Consider the following 16780-nt stretch of genomic DNA (forward strand, 5'->3'; position numbering starts at 1 on the left):
GGTGAGGGAGAATCAACCAGGAGCTAGAAAAAACTAGGCAGAGGTAATACAAATGTGGCTTTGGAGCCTGTTTCAGGTATATCAAGACAGAGCTACCTAATAAATTAATTTCAAACAACCAAAAGATATAGGAGCAGAGATGGTCATATGTTTCCACATTATGAACCCAGTTCTTACACCTGTTGGAAATGAACAGTCCTTCATGCAGATGCCTGTTTTCAAACCTTCTCTGAAAATTAGGTTTTCAAAGGGTTCCTTGCGAATATAGGCTGCAGGCTAAACCAGTGTGTGCACAGCAAAATTTTAAAGCAAAGGGGTGTTTTCAACTTACAAAAAAATAACAAAAACTCACCAATTCAGCAAGTAATTTTTAAAAACATGTACATATTGCCAAACTGAAATTAGAATAAATTGCAACATAGATAATCGCTCTCCAGATAATAAAAATGACTGCTCTAAAAACATCCTGGAATTGATTTCAGTTTACTCCTCCGTGCCCATAAAGCAAGAGGAGCATAATTAATAAAAATTATTTGGTCTGAAAAATATCAAGGAATTTCACTTATATATACTATGTTATTCATCCTAAAAATATTCCTATAGTAAATGTCACTCATCAACATTTTCCTTATTCAAAAAAAGTAGAAGGAAGATGGGAAAACCACAATTTAAGAGAAATCAGATTGCCTTGATCAAAAGAGCAGCAAGCAATGAATTTATCCTAGGTCTTCTGACCTACATTCTTTCACGCGAGCTTTTTTATTTTCTAGTGTTCAAGTGCTTTTGTAAAATGTTCCCTCAAAATATTTTATAAACATAAAATGTCTTTATTCTATTTAAGGGGGGGAAAAATCATCCTTCTGGATAAGTTTTTATAAAAATAAAATGATTTAAAAAGGCTTCATGCCCAGGGCTACATACCAGAAAGAGCTTGGCTTTGAAGTCAGGCTAGGGGGTGAATCCAGCTCCAGTTAAGACTAACCCTAGTCTTAACATCTTCAGTGGTAAAAACCTGAATAATGCCTAACTATCTCTCAGGTTCAAGAGAAAGAAAAAGGGTTTAGCAATAACATCTATGTTGAGTATCCAATATCCTTCATGAGCTATCAAAAAACACCAATTTAAAAATTTTCAAGAAAGACTATTACCCACTAAGGTAAAATTCCATTGTGTTAAATTCATTCAATTTGATACAAAGAGCAGGACTTCTTGAAGGACAGTAGAGCTAAATGTTACCATTCAGGGGGCTTCTGGAGATACGGTTGGTGTGAGCAATAAATGGGATACTGTCTATAAAGAACTGATTTGGTACGATACCTGCACATAGTAAACACTCATTATTAAATCTAACAAACACTAACAGTTTGTATGTTTTAGATAAGTAATTCAGCAAATGCTCAAGGACTATATATCAGCTTAGATGTCTAAATGTTTCTGCGACTGCTAAAAAGCTAGTATTAGGGGCGCCTGGGTGGCTCAGTCGGTTAGCATCTGACGTCAACTCAGGTCATGATCTCATGTAGTGGGTTCGAGTCCCACGTCAGTCTGTGCTGACAACTCAATGCAGCCTGGAGCCTCCTTTAAATTCTGTTGTCTCCCTCTCTCTCTGCTCCTCCTGCACAACGCTCACTCTTGTGCTCTCTTGCTTCTCAAAAATAAGTAAAATGTTTTTTTTAAAAAATTTTAAATAAATAAAAATAAAATAAAAAGTAAATAAAAATAAATACCTAAGATTAAAAAAAACTAAAGTTAGCATTCAGTATGTTTTATTTTAGTAACTACACCTGGAAAAAGGAGACTCCCTAAAACATCTCTTTTGTATATTAAAAGAAGAGTAGATTGAACCACTGACGAGATCCATGTCAATACTCCAAATCAAGTATGTTCAGTTTTAAACATATCACTGATTCTCTCTAGAACAAAGCTGTGGATATACTGGAGAACAGTTTAAGATCAGAGTTGCTATTTATAAATTCGGAGTTGTTTTCTAAAAATACAAAAACAAAAACAAAAAGAAAAGAAAAAATTTAAAATGCAGCCCATGCAGAATTATTTTCTGAAGGGAGGCAAGTAGGAGACAAGCAGTGTCCCTGGGAGAAATTATGGCTTGAGAAGCTCTTTCTCTAAAGGTCCCACTAGTAGAAATATCCAGGATCAAGCACTTTGGTCAAAGAGTTTGTCTATTCTACAAATAGTTCCTCCAACAGGGATTAAATAATCCCATTAAAGATCATAAAGCCTATGCAGCAGAAAATACAAGAATGAATCTAAGAACTATTGTGTTACAGAAGGTAAGTAGGGGATCTTTATTTGCACCAAAATTTGAAGAGTTTGTTTTTTCTATTTTACTACTTAGAAACACGTACTTTTTAGACACTGTAGTCATATTTAAATATGTATTCAGAAGAGGGAATTGCTTAATTTTTTTTCAAATGGAAATAAAGCACAGATATCATCAGAGATAAACCACTCAAGCCTACTTACTTATAATATATAGACCTGGAGGTCTTCATCATATCTGATACTTACAGATTAGTTTCAGGCTTCGATTCTTAACTTTTAAAAGTTATCTAATAAAGAAGATTTAATTTACAACAGATATCCTCCTGCAATTTTCCTTATAGAAAATAAGAATTCAGGGTGCCTGGCTGGTTCAGTCAGTAGAGCATGTGACTCTTGATCACATGTAAATTCAAGCCCCATGTTGGGTATAGAGATTACCTAAAAATCTTTTTTTTTTTAATTTTTTTTTTTTAACATTTATTTATGTTTGAGACAGAGAGACACACAGCATGAACAGGGGAGGGGCAGAGAGAGAGGGAGACACAGAATCTGAAACAGGCTCCAGGCTCTGAGCGGTCAGCACAGAGCCCGACGCAGGGCTCGAACTCACAGACCGTGAGATCATGACCTGAGCCGAAGTCGGACACTTAACCGACCGAGCCACCTAGGCGCCCCACCTAAAAATCTTTTAAAAAGTTAAGAACTAAAGCACTGCACTAAGTCATATGTAAGAAACTTTACAATCTTCTTCTGAATCTTGCTAATCATGTGCTATACGCCTTGAAAAGCACCTTTTGTTTTAAAAAGCAGAAGCAAAGAAGGACATAGCACAACTACAAATTAGCTTTAACCTTAAGGATGAATCAGGATAAATCCCATAAGAAACACCTTATTTTCATAAAACTGTGAAAAGTATGAGAGCAAGTTAAATGATGTGAATGCTCAAGTATTTACAGGTGAAGTACACTGACTTACTTTGAAATGCATCAGGGAAAAAGGGATTAACGGCTTGAGATAAGGATAGGTATATGATCAAGGTTCACCTACACAATTCTTTCAACTTTTCTGTATGTTTGAAGATTTTCATAATAAAATATTAAAAAGGAGATGGAGGTAATATGAGAGTGAGTCCATATTTTTAATCTTCTTCTTAAATGCAACTGACAAATCTTTGTAAAGAAAAAAAGTTCTATATTCCTTGTTTGAGGGAAGAAGAAAGTCTCCAATCCAACATTCATCTTTATATAATAAAAAAGGAAATAAAATTTAAATAACTGATTGAAATAAGATTTTGCTAATTTCAACTAAAAGTAGTAAGCTGGAATAGGCAGAAATAGTGACATTAAGCCTGTAGGGTTTTTTGGGTTTTTTTAAATCTCCATTCTCTCTCCTTTACCTAATGTCCTAAACATAAAAAGCAGGAAACATCAAATGATTATTTGGGGGGGGTGGCTGGAAGGAAAAGGGCTTTACATTCATATTAATATCTGGATTAATCTGGGACAGAGTTATTTTAAGTTTTTAATTTAAGAAATTATAAAACCCAAAGATTCTGGAATCTAAGTAACTATATAATCTTATTTAGAAATGATTTTTAGTCCATCATACCCACATTAGAACTTCCTGTTAAGAATTCAAGAAAATCTTTGTTTTAATTCATTTCACCATTTATTGAGTTTCTCCTCTGCTACCAAGCCTTATGCCATATGCTGCAGGGATCATCACTCAAATATAACATGCCTTGTTTTATTTCTTTGCATTGCTTCTTTGTTAAAAACCCACTAGCTTGAGGGATGCCTGGGCTTCTATCTCTAAAATTAAGAAAATATAGGCACAGATTATATACAGGTAAAGAGGAAAGTCTTCTTATTACTAAAGAAAGGAATAATGATTTTTTTTCAAAGTATTCTCTTAAAAAGTCTAAATAAATTGTTAAGGTTATATTAAACAATGAAAACATTCTTGAAAGAAGGATTTACATTGTAAAGGATCTACAATTTGGGTGAGAAGGGAGACACATTAAAGATTAAAATGTATCTGTGTTAAATTTCTATTACTTTTTGTTAAATGGTTAAGGCAAAATACCATTAAATGAAATCTACAACAAAATTCAGGCAATATGGTGGCATACTCCTTTTTCTCAACTCTTTATACCTAGGAAATTTATGCTACCAGAAGACACTGATGAAATATTCCATGTTCTTTATACTTATGAATCCATCAAAAAACTTTATTAGAAACAGATACAAAAATGAACCTAAATATAAATACTTCTAATTTTTCTAAAGTTAACAAAAGAAAATTATCCAAGAGAGACAGATGCAGCTAACATTCTGCTAGATTTCCTCAATTTAACGTCTCAACAATAAGACAACAGAGTATGATGGATTATACACAGCAAAGCTGGGACTAAGGAAATTGTTTCGAGTGTTCTACCAACAAATATGTACATGTGACTTCAGACTTGTCAGTTATCATGGGTACCTGTTTCTTCATTCATTAGTGTTCTTTCACTCTAAGAATAAAATGAGATGCAAATGTGAAGAACATTTAAAAATTACACAAAAACACATCACTCTAAGTGTGAAAGAAATGCCCCAAAGTGCTTCCTAGTTCAGTTAGCTTTGGGTGATGAGTATAGATAATTTTAATTTTGTTTATTTTCCAAGTTTTTTACAACTGATACATATTTCTGTACCAAATCAGAAAAAAGCCTTTCAGAAAAAATGAATTTAGCTATAAGTTTATAACTCACTTAAGCTCTGAATGTTTGTGCCATTCTGGATTCTAATTTATAGGTTTTGTCATTTTGTTTTCAACTTTCTATGCTTTATTTCTAAAGTATATTTCAGAAAAAAGAAAACTTTTTGTATGTTGTTTTCCTAGAGCAGTGGTTCACAGCCATTTAAGGTCACTGATACCTATGAGAAACTGATAAAAACACTAGATTCTTGGGGCGCCTGGGTGGCTCAGTCGGTTGAGCGTCCGACTTTGACTCAGGTCATGATCTCGTGGTCCATTGAGTTCAAATCCGGTGTTGGGCTCTGTGCTGACAGCTCAGAGCCTGGAGTCTGTGTCTCCCTCTCTCTCTGCCCCTCCCCCGTTTGTGCGCACGAGTGCATGCTCTCTCAAAAATAAACATTAAAAAAATTTAAAAATAAAATAAAATGATTAAAAACCCCACTAGATTCTTTCCTGATAGAATAAAAGGCCCTATAATCTGCATATAATTTCAGTAGAAGCCACTCATAAATCCCTTGAGGTCATAATTTTTTTTAAGAGGTCTTGTAACAGAAAAAAAGAGCAATCCTGTTTTTAAATATGTAAAATTCTCAAAAGTATCTTTAACTCAGTTAATTTAAATAAAAACAGGAAAACCACTGCCAATGTAGTCAAGTTCGATATAAATTAGTAAAAATATTAAACTGTACTCATGCCTCAATCTTTTTACCGCCTACATTTTCCTTAGTCACCGTCAAGTACCTTTAGTGTATCAGAATTTAGACTTTTGTACCTCAAAAAGGAACAAGACTCTGGATTATCACTGAGTGCTCTGCCTCTTGTTCAAGCACTGTTGTTGTCATATTCACACCTTTATCCCCACATGGTACTCTTCAGTGCTTAAAAGTTTTATTGTATATTGTCTTATAAAAAAATAAATTAACATGAATAGAAAATGAAAAACCTCAAAACGCAAGGAGATGTAGCTGTCAAACAATACAGTTAAGAAGAGGATTTGAAAAGTCATTATGTATGCCAAATCAAATTGAGATGTAGCATCAATCAGAGTCACCGGATTTAAGGTGATGTGGGAAACTGTGAGCCAAACAATGTATATATGAACACCGTGAATAATACATAATCAAAGACTATGTTATAAATGACAAGATGTACTTAGGGATTTTTGTAAAATCCCTTAAAAAATTCCCTTTTATTTAAAAAAAAAAAAAAAACAACTCCCCTATAAAAAAAATCCTCTATAATGCATTATTTTCCATTTTATTTTCAGAAAACCATCAAGCATTAAACTACTGTGGCTCTTACAAAAATGATACAAAGGCTAGGGGACTACTAGAAGTAACAAATTCTAACAGCAATTTAAAAACCATTAACTTTTTTAAAAAACAAAAGCATTTACAGTTTGACCTTGGTGACATAAATACACATACAGAATTAAGAAGCTGAAGCAAATAAAACAAAATGTTTTAAAAAGAGGGAGAATTAGTTTCTCTTTAGAATTATGAGTAAATTTATCACTATTCTATTCTTATTTCAACCTTTCTATATATGTGTATTCATTTTATACTCAGGACAAAAAATTAAAAACCTAATTCAGATTCTGCTTTTAAAAATATTATCCTAGGGGTGCCTGGGTGGCTCAGTCGGTTAAACGGCCGACTTCGGCTCAGGTCATGATCTCGCAGTCTGTGAGTTCAAGCCCCGTGTCAGGCTCTGTGCTGACAGCTCAGAGCCTGGAGCCTGCTTCGGATTCTGTGTCTCCCTGTCTCTGTGCCCCTCCCCTGATCATGCTCTGTCTCTCTCTGTCTCAAAAATAAATAAACGTTAAAAAAAAAAAAATTTTTTTTTAATGAAAATATCATCCTTAAAACATTCAATTTGGGGGTGCCTGAGTGGCTCAGTTGGTTGAGCATCTGACTTCAGCTCAGGCCATGATCTCACCACAGCTGGTGGGTTCAAGCCCTGCGTTGAGCTCTGTGCTAACAGCTCAGAGCCTGGAGCCTGAAGCCTAAAGCCTGCTTCAGATTCTGTGTCTCCCTCTCTCTGCCCCTTTCCTGCTCATGCTCTGTCACTCTCTCTCAAAAATAAACTTAAAAAAAAAATTAATAAAAAAAAAAAACATTCAATTTGAATCTTTTTTTTTTGCAACTTAATTTGTTTTGAAACATCACACGCAGAAATTCCAAAACTTACTTAACGTCCACATTCAGTACTAAGATACCATACCATTAAAAAAACAAAAAACAAAAACAAAAAACAAAACAAAAAAAAAACTATGCAGGAACTTAAGAGTGGCCAAGAAAGGGATTACTATATATGATTCCTCCCTCTGTCCTTGTCCCTAAGGACACTTTGTTAAATAACTACAGAGATTCCAACAACAAACAACAGAAGCACGGAAAATCTTCAGAAGTTTGGAAGTTGCTCCCTGCTCTACCAGGGGTGAGGATGGGAGTAGGGAAGACACATGAAAATGAAAAAGCCCAAAGAGAAGGCCCTATACAAAATAGTGACTAAAAACTTTTGGTCAGTAAAATGGGAACTATGAAAAACATGGTTTTGAAATTTACCTGACACTGAAAAATGAAGTCATCACCATGAATAAATTTAAAGTTTTAAATGCATGCAAATCAATATTTCATAGATTATGCATAATAAAATAAAACAAGTTTTATATAAGTAGATGAAGTCAAGTCAGGAAAGCACTGTTTCAGGTAATTCATGAGAAATATACCACAGACTACATAGCACTGTTATGAACTGTTATGATGAAATAGCTCGGTGCTTCTGTGGGGCAAAGAATCCCTAAAAACCTCAGACAGAGATAGATATACACATCCATCCATCCACACCGCCTGACTCGAAAGAGGAATCCCAAAAAAAACAAAAACAAAAAACAAATCTTCATCTGTGTTTTTAACCATTTAGGTATGCTTTCTGGTTATTTCCTACTATATACTTTGACTATAGACCGTACTAGAAACTAGTTACCCAACAGTATTTTTTCCTTTGAAAAAAATAACAAATGCCAAGTATTTGCTTTAGAATCCCTCTCTCAAAATTCTTATGATGAGCACTGGGTGTCACACGTAAGTGTTGAATCACTAGACTGTACACCTGAAACTAATTATCACACTGTATGTTAACTAACTGGAGTTTATATAAAAATTTAAAAATAAAATAAATAAAATTCGCATGCTCAAGTGTTTCAGCATTTGTATGCCCATATTTAAATCTATTCTTTCCAAAATTAAATATTTGAACAACATAAAATGCCTTTTTCTGTATTTTCATTTAAGTCTGCTTCAAGTAATTTTGTAGGTATCTTTACTACTTAAAACTCTCTTAACATGATTTAAAGGAAGCATGACAGTGAAGTGTTCACAATTCATATGCATCCAATTTATGGTTACAAACAATGCCTAACAGACATATGATGTGTATGTATGTGCCAGGCATCACATGCCATATTTCATTAAATTCTCACAAGTCAACACAAGTAATGGAACTTTTTTCTTGTGGGACATATTCAATACAAGTAAATACCTATGATGCATTAAAAATAACCATAAATTCTTCACTCCTCCCACCAACTGGAGCCTATTTCCCACCTTCTGAATCCAGGCTGTGAGTTCCTTTGACCAATGGGATATGGCCTGGCAGCTTCCATTCTTGCTGCCCTGAGATCATCATGTAAAGCGAACCAGATAGAAGAGCACGTGGAGAGAGAGGCCCAGCTAACAACCAGCACTAGCCGCCAAACTTGTGGCCTATGGGTGAGGCCATTTTGGACAACTCAGCTGACGCAGCCACCAAAAGGCTGCAACCACACAAGTGAGCCCAAACAAGAGTAGCAGAAGGACAAAACAGGTAAGTCAAGCCCAATATGTACATCCACAGAATCATATACAAACAAATGGTCGTAGTTTTAAGCCACTAAGTTTTGGAGTAATTTTATTAAGGAATAATAAATATGGACTTAACAGCTTGGGAAGAATATATTTTGAGTTGTAAAGCCATACTCTTAATAATATCATCATTTATTTTTTAAAAAATCAGTACCAAAACTTATTTGGTAACTCTAAAAATTAGACCTTTAAAAAACAATGAAATTTATGGAAATGAAATAAAGAATAAGAGTTAACTAATAATTGAGAATGAACTCCAAGGTATAGAATCAAATGAACAGTATACAGTCTGATTTCATTTTTGCCAAAAAGGGCGGGAGAACAATATATAAAAACGTGGATGAATACACATGCACACATATACCTACATACATATACACACACATATATCCTTTATGAAAACTGTTTCTGAAAAGATTTGCAAGAAACTGCCAAAAACAGTTGTTTACAAAGATAAATGAGAATTGGGGGATAAGGGCAGGAGAAAAACTACACACCATTTACACTCTTAGAACTTCCTAAATTTTGAACTATATAAATATACTGACAAATTTTAAAAATTTTAGTTTAAATTTTTAAAAGCTTTATGTCTTAAAGATATATACTGTATTTCTAGATGGAATACATTTTCAGATTCATTTCAAAATAGTTGGGGGTGGGGAGAGGGTAGGATAAGCTGTTTAAATGCAAACACTCAAATGACACCATGAGTTGATCATTACTGAGGCTGAGTGATGAGTACAAGTGGATTCACAATACTACTGTCGTCTTTTGTCTGAAATTCTTCCAAATAAAAAGTTATCTAAAACATTAATGTAAAGCTTTAATAACACTGCTTAGAAAGCCATCTCTCCATCATGATAAAAGAAGATAATGGCATGAATACAAAATATTCAGGAATATTTACAAAGCTTTGACAGGTTTTTTTGTTTTCTTTATTCATCTGACAATTAAATTTCCAAAAAAGATTTCAGAGCTACTATTAATATTTATTGAGAGCCAGTCTGGGTGTTCTACAGACATTATCTCACTCGATCTTCAAGTTAAGTAGTATCGTAGTCACTTTACAAGGAGAAAACCAAGAATCTTAGTAATTCACCCAAGGTTACAGTTAGTAAATGACAGGATTCAAATGCAAGTCTGAGACTCTGAATCCCATGCTCTTTAGGGAAGAATTAAAAAGATAAAAAATTACAGATAATCTATAAACAGAATAATCAGGCCCTGGTGCATTAAACAGTAGAAAGTATATCCATATTTTAATGAGAAAATAGTGTGTGGGTTTTAAAAAACCTTATTTCTGGAGTTAAGTAAAATGTATTTTAAGAAAAAAAAGTTGTACTTAAATTTTTTTAATCTTCACTAAGTTGTAAACCACTGTTAGCTGTAAAAGTGTTGCACAAATTCTCAACTATTAGGCTTAAACATTTCCTCACTATCTGTTATTAACTAAACAAATACTACAAATGTTTCTAGTTCACCAAAGTTCTGCAGTTTGAATTAATTTCCTGGAAGAGATTTCTTTTTTTTTTTTTTTTTTGGGGGGGGGCATATCCTGTCTGCCCCAGGCCATTTTTACCCCTACACTTCTACAAATATTTTTACTTCCTGTCCTACATTTAAAAAAAAAAAATAATAAGATTACTTTTGAAGCCTAGAATATTCATTACTTTTCCCTTAAATAATGCTTTAAAACTGCACAAAAAGTATAAACATCACTAGCATCAGAAAGCATTTTTTAAAAATCATGTATTTTGTTTTTCCTTATTATGTATGTATATTATGTATCCCATGAAGAAGGGGGGAGCTTAACTATATGAATTGTATTTTAGACTAGGCTAAAGCCAAGGGCTAAAGAAAACTGAAAAGCAACATGCTTTTAGAAGCAGTTATAAGACACCCTTAAGAATGGTTCCAGCTTCTGTTCCTGCTTCCTAGCTCTCTGCAAATAGCCCAAAATTATTGTGATTTCCCTGTATAGTGTCTGACTATGAATTCTTCCATGGCAGGGTCGTTCAATTCCAAACAGCAACACAATACTGGCATATGGTAGGAACTCAATCACTGTTTGTGGAATTAACAGAATAAAAATATCATGAGAATGCCACAATGCTCCCAAATAGCTATTTCCTGGCTTTCAGAGGAATAGAGAGACTTTGGTTTCAGTTTTTTTAAATTGCTGAGTTCACTGGCCATTTACATTCTAGCAGTATCAGATCCTCATTAAAAACAAACAGAAAAGTCTGTTTCCCGAGCCATATTAGAAATGATAGAGGAAAAATCAAATTTTAACTAGAAAATTTATTTAAAATTTTTAACATATAAATAAGGTACTATACACTACTTTAAGATATGTGTAGATAAATATCTAAGCTTCTGTAGTTGGGAAAGCTTTGGAAAACTGGCAACTGAAATTGAGAGTCACATGAAGATGTTCTGAATTAAATATCACATTTCTGTCTGTGTTTACCAGGGCTGGGCACTGCTACAGTACTTGCAAACTAAAATGTTATATATAGCATTTATCATTTATAATGTTATATATTTGGTCTTCACTTACTCAAACATTTATTAAGTGCCTATAATATGCCAAACACAGTAGGAGGTGCTGTGGATTACAAAAAAAAAAAAAAAGAAAGAAAATATGTCCCTTGGCCTCAAAGGATTTTCAGTCTAACAGGGAAAGAATCTTGCAAAGCAAACCAGAAGCAAGTTATTCACACATTTGCATCAGTCAATTAGTATCTGTTCTGAGTGAATCCAATCTCTCACTGATTTCCTGAATTCCTTACCAAACCAATAGAGAGAAGTCCACATGAATAAAATTTCCCCGGAATTATTTGTAAAATGAATCTCTCTGGCCAAATTAGTGGGGGTTGGGGGAAAATGATTAATCTTTGGCCAACTACTTACATTTCAAGTTCCAACCTGGACTGAATGTGTAATGAAAAGCGAACGTCCATCATGGAAATGTTGACAGACTTACACTACAGTAGATGCAACTACAACACTGCATTTATTGAAAATTATGAAGTCCCGGAATTTTTATTTATAAAGTGGATATTATTAGTTTTAGATTATTTTCTGCACGCCAATAGTCAGAATTTAATAAGATGATGTGTACAGATTGCACCGATTTTCACTCTTATCCACTGCTTGCAGCCTATGTGCATTTAAACCAAAAAACATTTGATATATACTAACTATAAATTATTTCCTTGGAGATCTCTCAGGCATGAAGAAAAAGCCTCTTAAAATAAATTTAAAATATTATATGCTTGATGGTGTATAACCAAAGGTTTAATCTCACCACTAAAGGGGCAGTTACCATGATTTTGCAATAACCCTGCAGACAATAATCAAGACAGCTCCTGTTGTTCTCTCAGTAAAATCTTCGTAAACACAGCATGGATATATTGTAATTTGAATCTGTAGGATCAACAGCTATATCTCATGACAACTCATAATATAAGATTTTATTCACCATTAAATTGAGCTTTTTCCTCAGAAGACTTAGGAAAGTGTGTTATTTACCAAGCATTGTCCTATTAACTAAAGATTAGCACATTAAAATAGGTAAAAAAGTGCAGTCCATAAAGAAAGCTCTGGGATGTAGGCAATTAATTAGATTTTTCAAACTTCAGGGAAATGTGGATATTTCCATCATTATTTTAAAACAACTGATTCCAATCATTATTCTACTACAAATATAAGAATATTCCCCAAATAGAGTGCTCTGTGATAACGCATGTTCAAAAATGTCTCAGTCTCTATCTCATAATGATATTAATACTATGCTAGTTTGAAAAAAAGGAAAGGAAAAAAGGCAATTAGAATAAACACAAATGGTGACACAATTTCAGGAAATCAGGGAATACGTAATTCAGTAAACAGTGAAGGACAATATAAATTAGTATCAAAAGCATTCAAAATGGAGATTACTAGAAGAATTCAATTATGGGTTGCAAAAAAATAACACACACTTTATTTAAATACAAACAGATGACCCCATCAGTATTTCAGAAATAATATAAAACCATCTTTCACTCACCAATGCTGGATTTTCTCTTGGCAGTTAGTGACCACCTGTCATGAAAACAGATAACTACTCATGAAAAAACAGGGCTATACACAAAGCTACAAAATCAGTGTATCAGAAAACTAGAACAGTGGCTTTACAGATTTAATAGCATCTCGGTATACATTTTTATTTGTCAAATGCACAGAGATGTGACTGTTAGTTTTTAAGCAGCACACTTTATCATAACCCCTAATGCAGGCTGATAACTGCAGAACAAATTACAGCCTTCCGATTCATACTTTGCTACAAAACCCGCTTCATAACTATTAGGTGACATATGATATAAGATAACTAGTATTTTGTACAATCTACAGACCTGCTTTCAACGTTACATATTTTGTAGAATACGCAAATGTTATAAATAACAAAAAACCAATGTAACATCCACGTTTCATCACTAAAAAAAAAAAAAGACAGTAGTAAAAATATTTTATTTTGTCACTATATCTCCAAATGTTTTAACCTGTAATTTTTATTCTGATGCATTAAAAATGAGTTCAGGGATATTTTTCTACTAACATTTTTGAGAAGAAATACTTGGGATAAAGAGATGCTCTGAACAGCCCATTTGTTCCCTCAGTGAATTGATAAAATTTTAGGCACTTAATGGCCAGTTTAAACTATGTTTATAATGTTAAAACAATAAAATTAAGAACAAGAGTTATTTGCTTTTCTTAAAGATATTTCAGCAGATTCTCAAAATACTGGGGGGGGGGGGGTGGAGGGAACAATGCTAACCAATGAGGAAAAACAAACACTTGAATGGCAATTTAAAAATAATACCCTTTTCAAAGATTACTAATTGTTTTCAATTTACCCATTAATAAAAATTTTAAACAATAATCTCAAATACTGTAGCACCATTTTAGAGACAGAGAAACTAAGGGATACAAGCCAAAATGCTCAATACAAGGCCATGTAAAAAAGACAGCAGTTATTATCTCGTTTGAAACACATTGCTTTAGTTCACTATTCTAAACACCAATATTCTCTCTTGTCTCTCTTGCTCAATGTTTCTACCCCAAAATCACAAGACTTTGGCCGGGGGGGGGGGGGGGGAGCTGTCACTAAATTCCTATTATAACATTTAATTCCTGAAATAAATGTCCCCTTTTGGTACATTTTAAATACTAAGGCAGCAATCCTGTACCAAAATACATGCTGTAATCAGATACCCAGCCATACTACACATTAACTCAGCATAAAAAGTCCATCTTAGAATGAAGATCTCTCAGTAAGTATCAATCACATAGCAACACTTAATAACAGTGGTAATATATAACAGAGTACTGACTTTACATCTGGAAGAGCCAGGCTAAAACTACATCAATCCATTTCACTGTTTCTGATTTGGCAGTAATTATAAAATAGACAAACAGAATTAAATGTAAATTGAAAAAGAAAAAAATCTTCATGAAATCCTTTTCATAAAGTTCCTCTTTAACAACCCCATTAAAAGATGAGACCCAAAAAACAGTCAGGATGCTTTCCAATCCCAATGCATGTGTTTCCAAGCATGAAGTGAGCCAAAAGCACAAAAAGAAAAGCCCTGCAAACCATAAGAGCAGAATGTTCATTAACCTCTACATGATAATCCTTTCGTAGCTGCATATTAACTAGTTACATATTCATAATCATTTACATTATTTAAAGGACCTTCGATGAAATTTTCTAAGCAATATCCATTAGTGACAGTGTTAAAGGTTACAGAAGATAGTCTACTTAATGTTTCCAGGAAGCCTTTTTAATTAGTAAATATGTAAATTTGGCACATATGCTTTTTATGTTTAAAAAACAAGTCCCTAGCAGAATGGCATGTGTTCTTGCCATCACCCCTGACAGTCTAGTCTCCACTTTGTTTTAGCTCTCTTTTCCCCACCCCACAATCACCTCACCCTCTCTTTCCTAAAGTCTCCCCAAGAACAGATATTCTAGGATAAAACAACAAAAATCCACTTCAAAATTTATGAGAGAAATTTTCACTGCCAAAATAGTCTTAAAGTCTTTATCAGTTACATATGGGGTTTAAGACAACAGAGACTTCAGTTAGGCACTAATCAAAGGTATAGGCTCTTTATTTTGAGAGTCAGATAAATATAGGAAAAGGTGAGAGAGGCAGGTATGAAAATACATAGACAGCCTTCTGACAGGACTACAAGTTATCTTTGTTTACATGATTTATAGCCCACTTACTTCCTAAAACCATTCGGTTCCTAAAACCCAAGCAGTTGTATTGATATTTTGAGAGATCTTTCTAGTTTTCTTCTCTTTTACAGCACATTTTTCAAAAGAAAATTATTAGTAGATTCCAACGCTTTAGACACCAAGGAAAATTTTAGAAGAAAGAAAAATCTGATGATTCAAAGTTGAATCTGCATGGGTTAAAAAAAAAAAAAACTAATTTTTCTGTTAAGTTAAATAAATCCAAATAATCTTACTACTTTTGAAAATAGACTCATATTAATTCAAGTATTAAATAAATAAAATTGACCTGCTTCTATAAAAACTCTTGAAAAATAAAGCAAAACAACAAAAACCATTTCATTACTTTGTTGTCCTTCACAAAATCTTTTTTAAATAAGATGCCTATCAAGCAACAATAGTTTAAGTTAAACCTACCAAAACATGTAACTATTATTCCTGAAGAAAATAATCTTATTGAACCATTTTTATAAAAAGAATTAGTTAATAGGCTTCAACTATTAAAACAATTGACCTAGTAAATACTTTAATGTGATATAATTGCACTTAAAGCCAGAAATTTATAAAGAAAATATGTGCTTATGTAGTAGTACAGCACTAAATCCACAGTAAAGACTATAGTCCATAAAAGAGTATGAGGTGATTTACCACTTTTAAAGATACATTCCATCATTAGGAGTCTTTACCAACAATCCAGTAGTTAAAAAGTCACACAGTACACTTAATAATTCAAAACTGCCCTTACCCTAAGAGTACTAACAGTGGTATAGGCCAAGACTTCATATGATGACAATGGAGCTGTAACAGTTCAATAAGGTAGGTTTTAACTTCTTAAAGAGAGGAAACCGGTGTTCAAAATTGAAGTATGTTACCCAATATTATACAACTACCCAGGAACTGGTAAGAGATAAAATCACTTTTAGAAACAGGTCTATCTAACCAGGACTATCTAATGTCAAAGCCCATACTCACTGGATTGGACCACTTCCAACCATCATTCATCTTACTGGGTAACAGAAGAAAAGCAGCTGTTTTGGGGAGTTTTTTCAAGAAAGAGAGAGAGAGAACACGAACACGCACAGGCAGAAGGAGGGGCAGAGGGAAGGAGGGAGGAAAGGGGGGAGGGAGGAAAGGGGGGAGGGAGGAGAGGAGAGAGGAAGAGAGGGAGAGAGGGAGAGAGGGAGAGAGGGAGAGAGGGAGGGAGGGAGAGAGAATCTTAAGCAGGCTCCACACCAAGTGCAGAACCCCGTGTGAGGCTCAATCTCAAGACTGAGATCATGACCTGAACTAAAATCAACAGTCAGATGCTTAAGAGACTGAGCCATCCAGGCACCCCTATGGTCTTTCTTAAAGCACTGACTGCTGCTGCTACTACTTCTCCACTTCATCCACAAACCCACATGCACACACAAAGAAGACCTTGCCAATGTTGGTAAAAGCAAATAAGCTTAAATTCACCAACTGGCTAATAAAAACCCTCATTTCTTCCAATGCCTCATATAGCATCTGACCCTGGTCAGGTCAAGTGACTATAAAAAACAGATTTCCCAAGCTCCATTTACTTGTA

General features: G+C 33.9%; 1 protein-coding gene across 2 annotated transcripts in view; it reads right to left on the reverse strand.

Annotated features, from left to right (window-relative positions):
- The window catches only part of URI1 (URI1 prefoldin like chaperone), a 79396-nt gene extending 65364 nt beyond the window's left edge, over positions 1-14032 (reverse strand). Inside the window, exon 1 of one of the 2 annotated variants that reach the window (XM_049621810.1) lies at positions 12982-14032. The gene's annotated coding sequence lies outside the window, so the exon portion shown is untranslated. The remainder of the gene's footprint in view (positions 1-12981) is intronic. The other variant, XM_049621809.1, reaches the window with a different exon arrangement.
- Between the last annotated feature and the right edge of the window lie 2748 nt (positions 14033-16780).

This window comes from Panthera uncia, assembly GCF_023721935.1.
Source record: "Panthera uncia isolate 11264 chromosome E2 unlocalized genomic scaffold, Puncia_PCG_1.0 HiC_scaffold_19, whole genome shotgun sequence".
NCBI lineage: Eukaryota > Metazoa > Chordata > Mammalia > Carnivora > Felidae > Panthera > Panthera uncia.